This window comes from Pteropus medius, unplaced genomic scaffold, assembly GCF_902729225.1.
Source record: "Pteropus medius unplaced genomic scaffold, Ma_sr-lr_union100, whole genome shotgun sequence".
Classification (NCBI taxonomy): domain Eukaryota; kingdom Metazoa; phylum Chordata; class Mammalia; order Chiroptera; family Pteropodidae; genus Pteropus; species Pteropus medius.
The window spans coordinates 3,612,864-3,630,653 of NW_024344371.1; the positions used below are offsets into that span (position 1 = coordinate 3,612,864).

The 17,790-nt window shown below is 34.9% G+C and overlaps 1 long non-coding RNA gene across 1 annotated transcript in view; it reads left to right on the plus strand.

Annotated features, from left to right (window-relative positions):
- LOC120608548 (uncharacterized) overlaps positions 1-17,790 on the plus strand; it is a 59,541-nt gene that overhangs the window by 6,167 nt on the left and 35,584 nt on the right. The window contains exons 2-3 of the long non-coding RNA XR_005654418.1: positions 9,451-9,649; positions 10,386-10,443. This is a non-coding gene — a long non-coding RNA (uncharacterized LOC120608548). The remainder of the gene's footprint in view (positions 1-9,450; positions 9,650-10,385; positions 10,444-17,790) is intronic.

Below are 17,790 nucleotides of genomic sequence, written 5' to 3' on the forward strand. Positions count from 1 at the left end.
ATTAGAAGCCTAAAACTATTTTAAAAAATAGTCTTTAAAAAAATTAAATTGCATGGACTCCTTCAAAAAATACATTGCCTATGTTCTTGTATTAGTACTTTAAAAAATACTAATACTCAGGCCCCAAATGGACATTAAAACAAAAACACCTATATGATCCTAATATACAATCGGTCCTGAAAACCCCACATATATAGGGTTAAAAGCATAGTAAAAATGTGTTTATTTTTAAATAAAACTAAATCAAAAATTTAAAAATTGGTGTATAACTTAGGGAACTAAAGGAATAAATTTTCGCAGATGAAAACTGCTTTTTTTCTTACCATTTTTTCTCACAATACCACTTCCAGAACATCTTTCTTTTATGTGCAGATTTATTTTATTAGGATTTCTGTATGGCTCAAGTCTGAAACTTATATTTTCTTCAATAATTTATGCTTCCATATCTAAGATGCATGCTTTATCTATTTAGCTTGCAATGATTTTAAATATTCTGAATAACATAGCATCACTTCTAGCTACTATTACAACTATTTAGAGTTACAGTTTTAACTTGTAAATTATCAACTTCAAAATAACTAACTGTTGCTACTTTAGGTATTTTAGGGAGATTGAGCAAGCCTGCCACAATTAATCTAGAGTGTCTTCCCTCCTTTAACTCTCATTGGCAATCTCTTTTGTAGGCGAAGAAATGACATGAGCATTAATGAGAAATGATCTAACATCTGGTTGAATATTTGCTTAAGTATTAATTGACGGAGCTATCAATTTAAGCAAAGTTTTCTAATATGTCACTAGAAAGATTTGTAGTTAATCCTAGTTAGAGTAACTTAGTCCTAGTTAATTTATTGATTGAAGATATAGATGATGTGCTAATCGTAGTATTAGATGAGACAGAACTGGCAATAATTTCTAACATTTTGAATAACATAATAGTTCAAAGTCTGATCCGTGGACTTAAAGCTTAACAGTGATCAATGTAAAGTCCTACATTCAGGCTTAGCCAATTAAAAGCCTAAATACGAAATTTGACTTCCACTTGTAATTATGATGGTACAGGTAGAGGCAAGCTATAATTTCTGTTAAAACAACTAAGAAAAGAAAAACCAGAGTATTCATAAACTTTATATTTTCACAGACATAGGAGAATTTTAGAAGAAAAAAATGAATGAACTAAAATTCTAGAGCTGGAGAAGCTTTCTTTGGTGAATTTTGTTCACAAGGTATTTTCTTCCATGCGGGAATTTGCTATGTGTGGAGATGTGCTGAAGATGTGCTTGCCATAAGCAGAAGGAGTCAACTAGGGGAAAGAGAAGCTGGCAGAATTTTTGATGGCCACGGGGGCTAATGCAAAAGATTAGAGTCTAGAGGGATCCCAAATTCCTGGCATGATTTCTCTTCGGGATATTTGAGTGATAAAGTAGTATGGGGACCTCTGGGAGCTAGACTAAAAAGAGAGAGAGAGAGTAAAACTCCCATCTCATGGTGCTTTAAAAGAAGGGTCTCCATGTAGGGAAGGGCTTGCAACATGCAGATAACAAATCTCCTACTGGAGACACTTGAAACTAGAAGTGGAATGATTCTAATTAAAGCTAAAACCTAGCTTTGACTAAGTGCAATTTCTGATAGGATTGCTGGGATCAGCTTCTCAACTCATCCACCCAACACAAGAAAAGAAAACTCTTTCTTGGAGAAAATTAGATCAATTTTAGACTATTTTACATATGATATAGAATACATAGTAAAAATTTAAGAGACTTGTGAAGAGGCAAGAAAATATGTCTAACAAAATATTATCAATAGAAATAGATATGCATATATTGAGATATTGAGTTGACAGACAAGGTCTATAAATTAATTACTATAAATAGTTGAAGAAATAGGAGAGAAAATTGACAGAGGTTAAAAAGAAAGAGGATTTTATTAAATAATTAGAAACTATAAAAATAAATATTCTGGAACTAAAATATTTAAGATTTTAAATGAATTTTAACATCAGCTCAAATAAGGCAAAAGACATGGTTCTGGAACTCAAGGGCAGATAAATAAAATACTCAAACTGAAACATAGAAAACAACTAAAAAGAGCAACAGCAAATGAAACATAAATGACATAATAAATACAGACAAATAATTTAATATGTGTATAACTGGTGTATCAGAAAGAAATGAGAGAGAGAATGGGACAGAGACAATATTTGAAAAAATAAAGGCTAGGAATTTTTAAAAACAGGTAAAAAAACATCAGCCCACAGATTCAAGACTCACAGTGAACAAAACACCTAAAAAGATAAATATAAAGAAAACTGCTAAGTACAGGTAATGACAAGTGGATGTGCAGTTTACATTTCATTGGCCAGAACTAATCAGACGGCTATACATAACTGCAAGAGTTTGAGAAGACAGGAAAGGGAAACAGCATACTGGCAACAGCAATGAACTTCAACATGTTTACATATACAAATTTCATTACTGTACACTTTCAACTTAATCTCATCAAATCTCTCTGACCTATATAATTTACTTAATTTATCTCGTTAGGACTCTTTTTACAGTCATCTGAATTTGATTTCTGTGTTTGAGAATAAAAGAAATATGAATATGGTAAATTTCACAAATAGGCATTGCTACTGCCTTTACTTCCTCAGCACTTATATTCTGCCATGTCGCTGCAGGCATTTGGTCAGTCACTTCCAGAATCACTGGGCTCACCTTTTCCCCTTTTTGAATCTTCTGTGGTGCTGCCATTTGGAAATAGTCAAGTACAAGACTGTGTCACTATTTATAATTACTATATGTTCTTTTATTATTTAATATATACATATATATCAATATATTTATTCAACAAATATTTATTGGGCACAAGATAATTGTCATGCTCTGGTTTAGGTTCTAGGATAAAGAAGTTAATAAACAGAAAGATTCCTACCCCTGAGGGCCTTATTTTGGGAAGAGATAAAAAGTAAAGAAAATATAAATAAAATAACTTTTATATTATTGACTAATAAGTCTGAGAAGGAAAATGGTAGCCATAAAGGCATCGCTGAGAAGGTGACAACTGAAGAAAGTAAGGAATTAACAGAGGAGCTTTGAGGAAAAATACATTTGAGGAAGCAGGAACAGCAAGTAGAAAATTCCTGAGGTAGGTGTGTGTATACTTGGTGTGCTCAAGGAATAATAAATCATCATATATGGCAGAAGAAGAATGGTGTGTGCTGAGGGACAGAGGGTATTGAAAAGGATTTCAGAGAGATAGTAGAGGCCAGGTGTCATGGGGAAGCTGATGTGAGATGGTGATCACTGCCTTTTTCTCTGAGTTAGATAGGAACCTGCTAGAAGGTTTTAAATAGAGAGGTGACATAATCTGTCTTAAATTTAACAAGATCATTCTGATTTATGTGGGAAATAGATTGAGAAGGGACCAGAACAGAAGCAGATTCAACAGTTAGGAAGCAATAGAAATAATAGATAAATGGTGTTGGTAGTTCGGACCAAGTATGAATAGTGGAGGAAGTGAGACATTGTTGGATTTCTCCAGTATTTGAAGGTTGTGCTGATGAATATGCTTACAGATGGATGTAGGGTATGAGAGAGAGAAGGAATTCTGTAACCCAAGATTTTTGGTCCAAATAATTAGAATGATGGGAAGACCATGGGAGGGAATTGGAAACTCAGTCTTGAGCTTGTTAACTTTGACATGTTTATTAAACACCCAAGTGGAGATGGCTGGAGGCAGTTGGATACAGGAGTTGGAAATCATGGGAGGGAGCCTTACAAGAAAAGCTGAAAGGAGTTCTTCAAGCTGAAATAAAAGGATGGTAATTAGTAACATGAAAACATGAAAGTGTACAACACACTGGTAAAAAAATATATAGTCGAATTCAGAATACTCTAATAGTGTATTAATCCACGGTGGTGGATTAACCACCTAACTCTAGTATAAAGATTAAAGGACAAAAATATTAAAAATAACTATAGCTACAATAATTTGTTAATGTATATGCAATAAAAGGTAAATTGTGACATTAAAACACAAAATGGAGGGAGGAATAAAAGAGTAGAATTTTTATATGAAATTGAAGTTAATTGTTATAGGTTTGAAATAGACTGTTAGAGCTATAAGATGTTTTATATAAGCCTCGTTGTAACCACAAAACAAACCCATATAATAGAGACACAAAAGATAAAGAAAATCAAAGCATGCATAAAATCATCAATTCACAAAGGAAGACAGCAAGAGAGGAAGAAACAAGAGGGAACTGCAAAAAACCCAGAAAACAATAAGACATCGAATCCTTACCTATCAATAATTATTTTAAATATAAATAGATGAAATTCTCCAATCAAAAGGGATAGAGTGGCTGAATAGATAAAAAAAACAAGACCTAATTATATATAGCTTACAAGACACTCACTTCAGCTTTGAGGACACACCTATAGGCTCAAAGTAATAAGATGGAACAAGATATTTCATGCAAATGAAAACTGAAAGAGAACAGGGTGAGTATACTTATAGCAGACACAATGTACCTTAAGTCAAAAACCGTAACAATTCTAATTTGTCAAAAATAAATAAATAAATCGTAACAAGACCCCAAGAATGTCATTATATGATGATAAAGGGGTTAATTTATCAAGAGGATAAAACAATCGTAAGAATATATACACTTAACATTGGAGAACCAAAATATATTAAGCAAATACTAATAGTTCTGAAGGGAAAAATAAATGATAATACAATAATAGCAGGGTAATTTAATACCTAACTTTCAACAATTAATAGATCATCCAGACACAAAATCAATAAATGCTGGACTTGAAATATACTTTAGTACAAATGGACCTAGCAGACATATACAGAACATTCCATCCAACAGCAATAGAATACATATTCTTTAAAAAAACATTTATTAGTTTCAAGTATACAGTACATTGGTTAGACATTTATATAGTTTATAAATGATCCCCTGATTGCCCTTTCTTTCCTTTGTCTCTACACCTAAGCCATTACATTAATGCTAACTGCATTCCCTATGCCATGCTCCCCATCCCCGTGACCATCTATCGGCTACTAATTTTACTTCTTTAACCCTTTACCCCTTTCTGCCAGCCTCCCAACTCCCCTCCCCTATGATCATCACCAGATTGTCTTCTATATTTATGAGTCTGGTTTTGATTAGTTTGTTCTTTTTGTTCCTTAGACTTCGCATATAAATAAAATCATATGGTATTTATCTTCCACTGTCTGACTTATTTCACTCATCATAATAACCTCTAGGTCCATTCATGTCATCGTGAATAGTAGGATTTCATTTTTTTAATGGCTGAGTAATATTCCACTGAATATATGAACCATTCTTCTTTATCCATTGTCTATTGATGGGCATTTAGGTTGCTTCCATATCTTGACTATTGTAAACTGTGCTGCCATGAAAACAGGGGTGCATAGATTTTTATGAATTATTGTGTGTGTGTGTGTGTGTATGTGTGTGTGTGTGTGTTTTAAGATAAATACCCAGAAGTGCAATTGCTGGGTCAAAAGGTACATCCATTTTTAATTTTTTGAGAAAGCTCCAGACTGTTTTCCATAGTGGCTGTACCAATTTGCAATCCCACCAACAATGTATGACGGTTCCCTTTTCTCCACATCCTCACCAACACTTGTTGTTCTTTGATTTATTGATGATAGCCATTCTGACAGGTATGAGGTAATATCTCACTGTGGTTTTAATTTACATTTCGTTGATGATTAGTGACCTCAAGTATCTTTTCATATATCTATTGGTCATCTGTATTTTTTCTTTGGAGAAATATCTATTCAGGTCTTCTGCCTGTTTTTAATTGGATTGTTTGTTTCTTTGGTGTTGAGTTGTATGAGTTCTTTCTGTATTTTAGATATTAACCTCTTATCAGATGTATCATAAGTGAAATCTTCTCCCATTCAGTTGGTTGTCTTTTCATTTTGTTGATGGTTTCCACAGCTGTGCAAAAACTTTTTAGTTTGATATAGTCCCATTGGTTTATTTTTTCTTTTGTCTCCCTTGCCCAAGGAGATATGTCCAAAAATAAACTACTAGTAGCAATATCAAAGAGATTATTGCCTATGTTTTCTTCTAGAAGTTTTATGGTTTCGGGTCTTACATTTAATTCTTTAATCCATTTTGAGTCTATTCTTGTATATGGTGAAGGTGGTCTAGTTTCTGATTTTTGCATGTATCTGTCCAATTTTCCCAACACCATTTATTGAAGAGACTGTCTTTACTCCATTGTATATTCTTGCCTCTTTTGTCATATATTAAGTGAGAGTTAGGCGTGGATTTTTTTCTGGGCTCCCTATTCTTTTCCCCTGATCACTGTATCTGTTTTTTATGCTAGTACCATGCTATTTTGATTACTGTACCCTAGTAATATAGTTTGATATCAGGTAGTGTGAAACCTCCAACTTTGTTCTTTCTCAAGATTGCCATGGCTATTCGGGGTCTTTTATAACTCCGTATAAATTTTAAGATTATTTGCTCTAGCTTTCTGAAAAATGCCATTGGTATTGTGATAGGGATTACATTGAATCTATAAATTGCTTTGGGTAGTATGGCCATTTTAATGATGTTGATTCTTCCTACCCATGAGCACAGTATATGCTTCCATTTATTTTTATCTTCTTCAATTTATTTTTTCAGTTACTTATAATTTTCTGAGAGCAGGTCTTTTATCTCCTTGGTTAATTTGATTCCCAGGTATTTTATTGTTTTTGATAAAATTGTAAATGGGATTGTTATTTTAATTTCTCTTTCTGAAAGTTCATCATTGGTCTATAAAAATATTACTGACTTCTGAATATTTATTTTGTAACCTGCTACTTTACTGAATTCATTGATCAGTTCTAACAGATTTTTGGTGAAATCTTTAGGGTTCTCTATGTATAGTATCATGTCATTTGCAAATAACGAGAGTTTTACTTCTTCCTTTCCAAATTGGATAATTTTATTTCTCTTTCTTGTCTTATTACTGTGGCTAAGACTTCTAATACAATGTTGAACAGGAGTGGTGAAAATGGGCATCCTTGTCTTGTTCCTGATCTTAAGGAAAATGCTTTTAGCCTTTCTCCATTGAGTATGATGTTAGCTGTAGGTTTATCAAGCACACGTGGAACATTCTCCAAGATAGATCATGTGATAGATCACAAAACAGGTCATAGCAAATTTAAGATGATTAAAATCATACCAAGTATCTTTTCTGACCACGATGACATGAAACTAGAAATGAGTAAAGGAGAAAAAATGGAAAATTCAGAAACGTGTGGAAATTAACACATCTCTGAATAATCTCCTTTACATTGGTCTCAGCAATAATTTTTTTTGATATAACACCAAAATACAGGTAACAAAAGCAAAATAAACACATGCCACTACATGAAACTAAAAAGTTCTGTATAATCAAAGTATCAACAAAATGAAAAGGCACCTACAGAATGGAAGAAAATATTTGCAAATCATATCTAAGGGGTTGATTTCCGAAATATATAAAGAATTCATACAACTCAATAACAAAAAATGCCAAATAATTCAATTAAAAATGGACAGAGGAATTGAATAGACATTTTCCCCCAAATAACACACAGATGGCCTATAGGTACATGAAAAGGTGCTCAACCTCACTTATCATCAGAGACATGCAAATCAAAATCACAATGATGTATCATCTCACACCTGTTAGAATGGCTATTATAAAAATGATAAGAAGTAACAAGCGTTAGTGAGGATGTAGAGAAAAGGGAACCCTTGCACACTGTTGGTAGGAATATAAATTGGTGCAGGAACTATTGAAAACAGTATGGATGTTCTTCAAAAAAATTAAAAACAGATCTACCATATGATCCAGCAATCTCACTTCTGGTTATATATTTTAAAGAAATGAGGGCAGATTCTTGAAGAGATATGTGCACTTTCATCGTCATTCGAGCATTATTCACAATAGCTAAGACATAGTAGCTAAGAAACAACTATCCATTGACAGATAAATGGTTAAAGAAAGTGTATGGTACACACACACACACACACACACACACACACACACACACACAACACTGGAAAGCTATTTAGCCATTAAGAAAAATCTTGCCATTTGCAACAATATAGATGGACCTTGAAGGCATTATGCTAAGTGAAATAAGTTAAACAGAGAAAGACAAATTATTTTTTGTTGTTGTTAAAATTGTTCAGTTATATAATACAGTGTTATCAACCATAGTCACCATGTTTTACATTAGATCCTCAGACCTTCTTCATTTTATATCTGGAAGTTTGTACTCCTTTACCAACCTCTCTCTATTTTCCCCACTCCCTAGCCCCTGGCAACCACTTTTCTACTCTCTGTTTCTATGTTTTACTTTCTTGGTTTTTGTTTGTTTGTTTTTGTTTTTAGATTCCACATATAAGTGAGATCATGCAGTATTTTACCCATGGAAATACAAATTATGATTGCCAGGGGCTTAAGGGCAGGTTAAATGGGGAGATGCTGGTAAAAGGCAATAAACTTCCAGTTACAAGATAAATAAGTCCTTAGACTCTAATGTGAAAAAGAGGAAACACGGAGAGAAAGAATGAAAGGGAGAGTGTGTTGTAAATAAGATGCTTCGAAGAAGAGGGAGCAATCAACTCTGGCATATGTTGCTGATATTGCAGGCAAAAAAAGACTGAGAAATGATCCATAGCTTTGACCACTTGGAAGCCACCAGTGGTCACGAGAAGCAGCATTACTGTGGGTGTGCTGGTTATGCCTTATACAAAGGTGCCCGTTTGAATGGGTGAGTAGTAGTGAAGTACTGCCTACATCTGCTATATCCACATGGAGGGCACAGATATTTATAACTCATCCATTCAGGAGGGCACCGTTTTCTAATTTGCACAAAGACAGAGTGTTTATTATCTGAGACCCTGTTGACAAAAGCAATTTCTGGGCCAATGCTTGTTAAGAGTGAGTTCAAGAGAGAAAGAGAGGGGAGGAATTGGCGACAGTGAGTGTGGACAGCTTACCAGAAGAGTAGCCAGTGAACAGTAAGAGAGAAAATGAGTTGGTAACTAGAGGTGGATGTGGAATCAAAGAAATTTTATTATTATTACTTTGAAAATGAGAGATTTACCAGTATGCTTGAATTCTGATGGGAAAGATTCAGTATAGAAGGGTGCTGTGTGCTTGCTTTATACTGGACACTATATGTTATCTCATTTATTCCTTCCAATTGGAAAAATAAGAAAATGGGGACAGAAAACTAAAAAATCATATCCAAGGCTACCTACTTGTTTACCACTGTTTTTCTCATGCCTAGAAAATATCCAGCATGTAGTAGGTAGTCAATTAATATTTGCTAAATATTAACCAAGATTTGAATTCACATCTTCTAATTCCCAGTTTCGAACTTTTAACAATTGGACTTTGGTTCCTTTTTATGCAGATCTGGTCCATGGCAGCAGTTTATTTGGACTACTTTTTGAAGAGAGAATGAGGAAAGGACACATTCATTCACAATACTGATCTCCCTGCAGACCAGGAGCATGCTTTATCATTTTTGTATGTGACATAGAACAATGTTTGGTGTAATCTAAGTGTTCAGTATAATCAAGGATTCGTATATTCAAAAGCCACTTGATTATGTGAGTTGGATTAACATTTATTATCTTGCCAAATAATTCATTCAAGAAATTTACATTTAAAATCTGTTTTAAATGCTGATGTTTTACTGATTATAAAATAATATATGCTTGTTATAGAAAATGTAGAAAATGTGGAAAAGTAGAAAGAAGAAAACCAGTCCACCTCTAATCTCAGTATCAAGAGATAATTGCTTTTGATCAATTTGGTGCATTTTCTTCTGCCCATGGAATGGTTCTGGAATTCACTGCAATAACAGTAATAAAAACTATAATGCTTGTGCACATAAAAGGTACTTTACTTCACTTAAACTTCACGACAAATGTATAAAGAAGAAATTCGTTCTGTAACATTTTATAAATAAGAAAATGAGGCTCTGAGAGGTTGAGCCACTTTCTCAAGGCTGCAAGTGCAGCCATATTAATGCCCTTTAATTCACCCCTTTGATTTCAAGTGCTATTAAATCTAATTTTCTTTCAGGTTGATAAGGGTCTGTTCTGCTTTTAAGTGTCTGTCATGCACTCTTTAACAATTAAACATTCTTCTCAAAAGCCTTCATTGATTGAGGCCCCTTGAAGATCCCCAGACTTATTTTGCCTCTGCGCTCTGATCCAAGCAGCCTGCTTTGTAAACATACAGTTACTTCATGGGCCTATTGTTCTCTTGAACAATTCTCAAGCTCAGGAAAAAAATGTTTATTCGGATTCTATCTCTTTTTTTTTCTTTTTACTTTCACAGAACCTGAAACGAATTCTTGACACGGTGGAGATGCTGAATAAAAATAATTGCCTCATTGGTAAGTCCTTCTGTAGCCTAATCTTTATGCTAAATTTTGGGTCTACTTATTCTCTTTCTGGCATTGGGGGTCAGCACAGGGTGAGATGAGAGAGAGAATAGTTGAGGAACTTCCTTTTCTGTTTAATAACCTCGCTTAAGATTTAAGGAGGAAAAAGAAATAGCACTCTGAAGGCAGAGGCAGAGGCAGAAGACTGTTGATAGGCATGGCTTGGGCGTTTAACACAGTATGTGGATAATGACAATGGTCAGTTCTCAACAGCATCAGTGGTTCCTGCCCTGGAGTGCCCTTAGGCTTATTTGCTGTAAATGATCCCTGCTGTGTTAAAAGAGGAGCTAAATATCCCAGTTTCATTTTAATATTATTTTTGCTAAGGAAGAGAGGATCATTTTTTGAGATATCCAGCCTTTTAGTAGCCCGCTGAAGTTACTATTGCCATCATTTGTTACACTGGCTTTAAAAAACAAAACAAAAAATTCCTACCTTCAGTGTATCTGTTTAGATCTATTTTATTTTTAACATTCGGTCACGCCTCTGCTGATCTCTTGTACTGCTGCTGTGTTGGCGTTAGGTTTGCTATTTATGATTTCTACATTTCTATTATGACTCTCACGTGTTCTTTATTTCAGTGTAAAAATCTACTTGACCTATCCTAAAAAAATCTGTTTATTTAAATCCAGATCCCTTGTAGTTGTTTCTGCCTGTGTTTTCCAAATCTTGGTGACTAAATCCAGATCGGGGGAAGGGAGGAAGCTCTACCTCACTTTGGTTCCACTGAAGTAGAGCGTTCATCATTCATTCAGACTCCTCTTCTTGATAAAGGATAAGGACCAGAGTTCAAAGTTGGCTCAGACTTCTCTAGTAGAGAGAATGGAAGAGAGGACACGTTTATGTTTTGCTCCTGCTTTGATTCCACATGGAGTCCTTCCTTTTTTTTTCTACAGACTCCAACATTGCAGCCTCTGCCTTGGCCCACTTCCTATCCACTGCATGTGATTCTTCTCAAAGATAATTGTGGAACAATGTGTTAAGTTCTACCTTTTCCTGTTGTTGCTTGTCACCCCTACAAAGCAATACATATTCTTATTCCACGTACTTTTATATGCTCAAAGATCTGTTAGGCCAGTACTTCTCAACCAGGGTGATTTTTCTCCCCCTAAAAGATGTTGGCAATGTCTGGAAACCATTTTGGTTGCCATGATTCAGGTGAGGGGGAGTACTACTTAGTGGCAGAATGTTACTAAACATCTGGGGATGCTACTAAACATCTGACAGTATATAGGAGAGCCTTCCCCCCTCCCCCAACCAAACAAAGACTAACCTTGTCAGTAGTGCCAAGACTGAGATATGCTGTGCTGGGTCTTGAGTATAACAGTTAAATAAAGCATAAGACATTTGTTCAAATAAAGTAAAAATGTGTTATAGGTGCTGTAACATAAGACAATACTGATTAGGGTACAGAGGACATAAAATGAGTTATACTAAGATTGGAGTGGGAAGAGATGTCAGAAAATTTTCATAGAAGAGAAGCTTTGTCTGAGACTTGAAAAATGATTGGACATTTTTCTATTTATGTAGGAGTGGGTTGAATGTAGTATGTAGGAATGGGGTGAAGTAGGCTGAAGTGAATGAATAAAAGCTGGAGTGCAAACCAGCATATTAAGTTTGGAGAATAATGGAGGTCAAAGGCACAACATGAGCACCTATCAGAAATCTCATATGGAGGATCTCACACACAATTCCAAATCATTGGTTCTTTTTTATTTTTTCTAGAAAGAATACTTAGCAGCAATGTGGGGAGAAGTGTCTGTATCAAGTATTGTAGACTGGAACCAGGAAGCCAGTTAAGAAACTATTTTAATAGCTTGGTGAGAAATGATGGCGCTGGAAGGAACCTCTCTTGGACTGTCAGCTAATGGAAGTTCACAGTGATCATCCAAGGATGTGATGATTTTCTTTATAACCCTCCCCTCCACAGACTGTGTGGGTGACATGCCAGGTTGCTGCAGCTGAAATTAACTAGATCGTGTTCTCTCAGGTCAAAGAAACATTTAATAGAAAGAGACTGTCAAGCACGTGGGATTTGCTGTGAATACAAGAATTTATTGCTCTTTGACCTTCTAAGTAGACTTCCCTGTTTCTGGCAAACAAGTTAAGTTAATGTAGTGTCCTTCAACAAGGAAGTGACTTTTTAAAAATCTGGGGTGTTTAGACCATTTATATTTAATATGATTATTGATATGGCTAAGTTTAAAAATACCATTTTGTTACTGTTTTCTATTTATTCTATCTGTTCTTTTTGACTATTCTTCTTTTGGAATAATTGAATATTTTTAAGATTCTACCTTTTTTTGGGGAGAGGGGGTTATTAGCTATAACGATACTTTTTATTTTGTTATTCTAGTGATTTTTTTAGGATCAGTAGTGTACATCTTTATCACAGCTTTCCTTCAAGTGATATTATGCAGCATCACACACAGTATAAGACCCTTACATTAGTACATTTCCATTTCTCCATACCTCCATGCTAGTTGTCATATATTTTATTTTTATACATGTTATTCCTACCACACATTATTATTTCTGTATAAATACTCAATTATCTTTTAAATATATTTAGATAATTTAAAGAAAATCTCATTTATTTTCCCTGTAGTACCATTTCCAGTCACTTCATTACTTTATGTAGGTCCATATTTCTATGTGGTATTATTTTATTTCTGTGTGAAGACTTCTTTTAAGATTTCGTACAGTGCAAGTCTGCTGGTGATAAATTTAAAATTTAAGATTTTTTTTCACTGTATGAAATCTTAAAGGAAGTCTTCACACAGAAATAAAATAATTGTATTGCTGAAAAACTCTTTACTTACATTTTGAAAGATATATTTGCTAGATATAGGATTCTAAGTCGGCAGTTATTATTATATTATTATTATTATTATTATTTTAATTTAGTACTTTAAAGATGTTGCTCCATTTTTTTCTTACTAATATTATTTCCAATCTGCTGTTATTCATATTCATGTTTCTCTTATGTATCATTTTCCTCCTGCTGGAATTGTTAAGGTTTTTATTAAGTGCAGGTCTCCAGTAATATGATTGTATGTCTTGGTGCAGTTTTCTTCATGTTTCTGTGCCTGAGAGTCATTTAGCTTCTTGGATCTGTGGATTTATAGTCCCTAAAATTGGGGGAAAATAACAGCCATTATTTCTTCCAAATTTTTTTTTCTCTCTCTCTTTTGGGAATTCTAATCACCCATATATTAAGTCAATTGAAGTTCTCCCATGGGTTAATGCTCATTTAAATTTTTTAATCTGTGATTTATTTTGAATAAGTTCTATTTCTATTTGCTCAAAGTCATCAATCTTTCATTCTTCTCTTCTGCAATGTCTAATCTTCCATTAATCAATCCAGTGTAATTTTCTTCTCAAATATTATAGTCTTCGTCTACAGAAATTTTGTTAGAATCTTTTTATAGCTTTCATATCTCTACCTAACTTTTTGGACATATGAAATGCAGTTATTATAACCATTTTAATGTCCTATGCTAATTCTCACATATGTGCCACTTCTGTGTCTGTTTCTTTTAATTGAGTATTCCCTTTATTATGAATTATATTTTCCTGCTTCTTTGTGTGTCTCATATGTTTTGATAGGAAGGCAGTCATTGTGAATTTTACACTACTGGCTGTTAAATAGTGAGAGTTTCCAATCTGCCTCTTATGAACAGGTACTATTATCAGCCTTCTATGAGTACCTTGCAATCAGCCTTCTATGAGTACCTCTAACAATTTTTAGGTGGTTCTTTCCCCAGCCTCAGATGATTAACTCATACACGTATACCAACAGAAAACATACAGAATAGCCAAGCACGGTAATAGTTAAATTTTAAAATTCCTTAGCCTTCTCCAGGAAATTTAGAAGATTTTAAAAATAGTTTCTGATATGCAGTGATTACAGATGTCTTGGATGGTCAGGATAAAGGACTCAAAAACCACTCATTCTACCCCATATCACTTGCATTAATAATTTATATTGGGATAGAAGACCTCATGGGATAAGATGAAAGACTCAGACCTGACAACCAATGAGGTTCAAGGGTATACTCACATTTCAAATGGACTGCTATAACTCTAATGGAGGCCTTTTTAGTAAAGAAAATAAGACTCCTGAGAGAGATTTCATGATAAAAGAATAAGACTGAAAAAGTGAGCCAGACAAAGTGGGCTTAAGGGAGGTATGGAGTATTGATTCTAGTACAGCTAGGTGGCTGATACCAGAACTCATCCCAGCCCAGCCACATAAGGGATGAGGAGAGGGAGGCAGGGGTGGAAGCAACACTTGGCAGAATGTAGCTATATGCATGTACAAGTTGAAAGAACTGAATTGAGCTCAAACAACTTTGCTGATACATTCTAAGGGAATGTAAAAGAGAACAATCATAAGATTTCTCAATATATCATCTTTGCCCAGGCGAATGAGTGGAGAACTTCATTACAATGGTATAATAAGGTAGCTTGATTAAGTAGCAATTTTTCATGTCAGATGGACCCAGTGATTGTAAGTTCCCCAGCAAGACTGGTAGCAATGTTGGTGGTGTCATGGGCTCACCACCTTCAACCATTATTGTGATAGTAGTGCTTGAGGAAGAGGTGGTGACAACAGCAATGGTGCTAAAGTTTAAAGTATTCAGTTGCCTAAAAGCAGCAGCAAGACCAGATAGCTGAATATGAGTGGCATATCTGTGGGACTAACAGAGCCTGGACCACAAAGCAATGATTTTACTAGTTGCGACAGTGAGTGAAAAGTTATTGATAGCTGCTATAAATCACTGCAGTTCTATGGCCAAATTAAAGGGCTCACTCTCACTCCCACCTCTGCTCACATCAGTTAAGTATAATGCAGAAAAGGTTTCTCCTTCTCACTTCAAAAAGCAATAAGAAAGATTTCTGGTCTCCCAGTTATGACAATGGCAGCAGTAGAATTAGGAGAATTCCAGCCTTGAATGGCTCCTTAGTGTAGCAGTGGTGCCTGGGCTGCCTAATTCTTACTGGAAAGCAATCACATTCAGTGGCCATCGAGACAGATTCATAGACATATGTCAGTACTGTTGGAGATTCTCAGAAACATTGGTGTAGTAGAGCTCCAGAGAATACCCCCACTTCTTTCAGCAGGTGGGGGTTTGGGGCTTTGTTATTTAAATGTGAACATTAATATCAATTCATCTTGATTCACTGTCTAGAGAAAGCTCAATACTTGAGCTACACAATTTAATATATAATTAGATAACTTAATAAATTATGTAAATCTTGACCGAGGCCTGTTTTGTACGAGGCATTATGGTAGGCACCATTAAGGATCAGTCAGTTACTATATGATCTCTGTTTGGAAAAAAAAAAATGCTTATAATTTTATAGAAGTGGCTAGATGAGTGCAGAATGTCCATACTATAATGTCAAATACAAAAAAAAGGAAATCATTGTATGTTTTCTGCATACCATGTGCAGGCATTTAGATAGATAGATACTTAGAATTTAGTTTCAACAAGGCATGCATTGTGAGAAGTGCAAAGTCCCAAGGAAGAAGCAATTCAATCTTTCTATATGATTCAGTAATACTTTCAGGAGGAGATGGGATCTGAATCAGCACTTGAATGGTAGATAGTATTTTGCAGGCACAGATGAAGAAATAAGAGTTTTTCAGGGAGAGACTCATGAAGGCATGAAAAGTGTAGGCATTTTGAAGGTTGGATGGATTACTAGGTATATGTAGGGAATTGTTTAAGGCAAAGCTAGAAAGGGAGGTTGAGGGACATGGTGAGGATTTCGTTGAGAGTTAAAGGCAATAAAGAGCCAGTGAGTGTTTTTGAGCAGAGAAATAATAGGATTATCAGCCTCTGCATTATTTCCTAGTTTCACAAAACTGGACCTACTTAACTTCTTCCTTCAAAATGCAACCTTGCCCAAGTTCTCCTACCAGACGAAAAAAAAAAAAAGCAGGGAATATTTCAACAGACTCAGCATCTTTACCTCTAAATCCAGTGGAGATTAGCACTGGCCACCCTTCATGACCTCTGGAGTTACCCTGTCGTTCCCATTTTTGTTTCTAATGTATCAGATCACGAACCTGATTGCTCCTCTCGGAAACTCTTGTACTATCTATGCCTGAATCCTGAGGGAGCCTGCCATGACCTTGGGACACCATGGATGCTGTGAATACCCAGTAACTGTGGTATTCAGTCTTGCTTTTGGTGACCAGCCTCATACCAGTTCCCATTTTTCTTCCTCTTTTTTTCCTCCATATTATTTGTTCAACAATTATTCATCTTTGGGTCAGATTCATAAAATATAAAAATGATTTAAAAAATCCTAATTTGGCAGCAGTATAGAAGATGGTTTGCTATAAAGATAAACAATTGGGAAAGCAATACAGAAATCCAAACAGAAGGTAATAAGGACTTGAATTGCGGCAGCATTCAGGGGAATTAGAAAATGGATAGGAACAACTAGTAATGAGAATGGCACATAGAAAGCACTTACTATTGCTAAATTAATTTAAAAAGAGAGAGAGATTTGTGGAAGAAGAGTGATTCAGAACTTCATAACAAGGTGCAGGGGATGGCGAATGAGAAATTAGAAGTGACTTGAAGTTCTGCACTTGGGTGACTAGGAAAGGAGTGACGTGAGCAATTGGAACACAGCTCTACCCAATCAGTTACCTAGCTCAGAAAAAAATGAATTTGAGAGCCATGAATGAGGCTTGCATTGAACTACTCTCTGCTGTAATAAAGTGAGAAACTAGAGAGTTTAGAATGGGATATGTTGAGCTGAATGATAAAATTGTTTTTTTTTTTTTTGTTGTTGTTGTTGTTTTTTTAAGACTGAAGGAATATGTTTGAGGAAGATAGGCAGCATATATGTTGTTTGGGAATCTCAGATCTTAGTGTGATAGTTAAAGTCATTATGGTAGAAGAAGAGGAGGTATATAGAAAAAAAGAGCCAAATCTAAAAAAAGGGCAAATTCATGCTTTTAGTCATGTATGTGATAGAAAAAGCTATCTGACTGGTTGGGATCAATGGCATTGACAAAGATGATAAGAGGAAAACGAGGAAGGGAAAATTCTAAACAAATGTTTAATCTAAGTAAAATTAGTGTATTTGCGAAGCAACTGCAGTTTCATTGTAAGTTCCTTACACATCTCCTCCCTCCTCCATCAGAATAACACATCTAAGTCTTTCTTATATAGAACCTCTGCAGCCATCCTTGGCTGGCTTCTCAAGTCCCCAGATATTCTATGATTATGTCGGACAACACAAAATTGCCATTTTAGTAGGCCAAAATGGTTG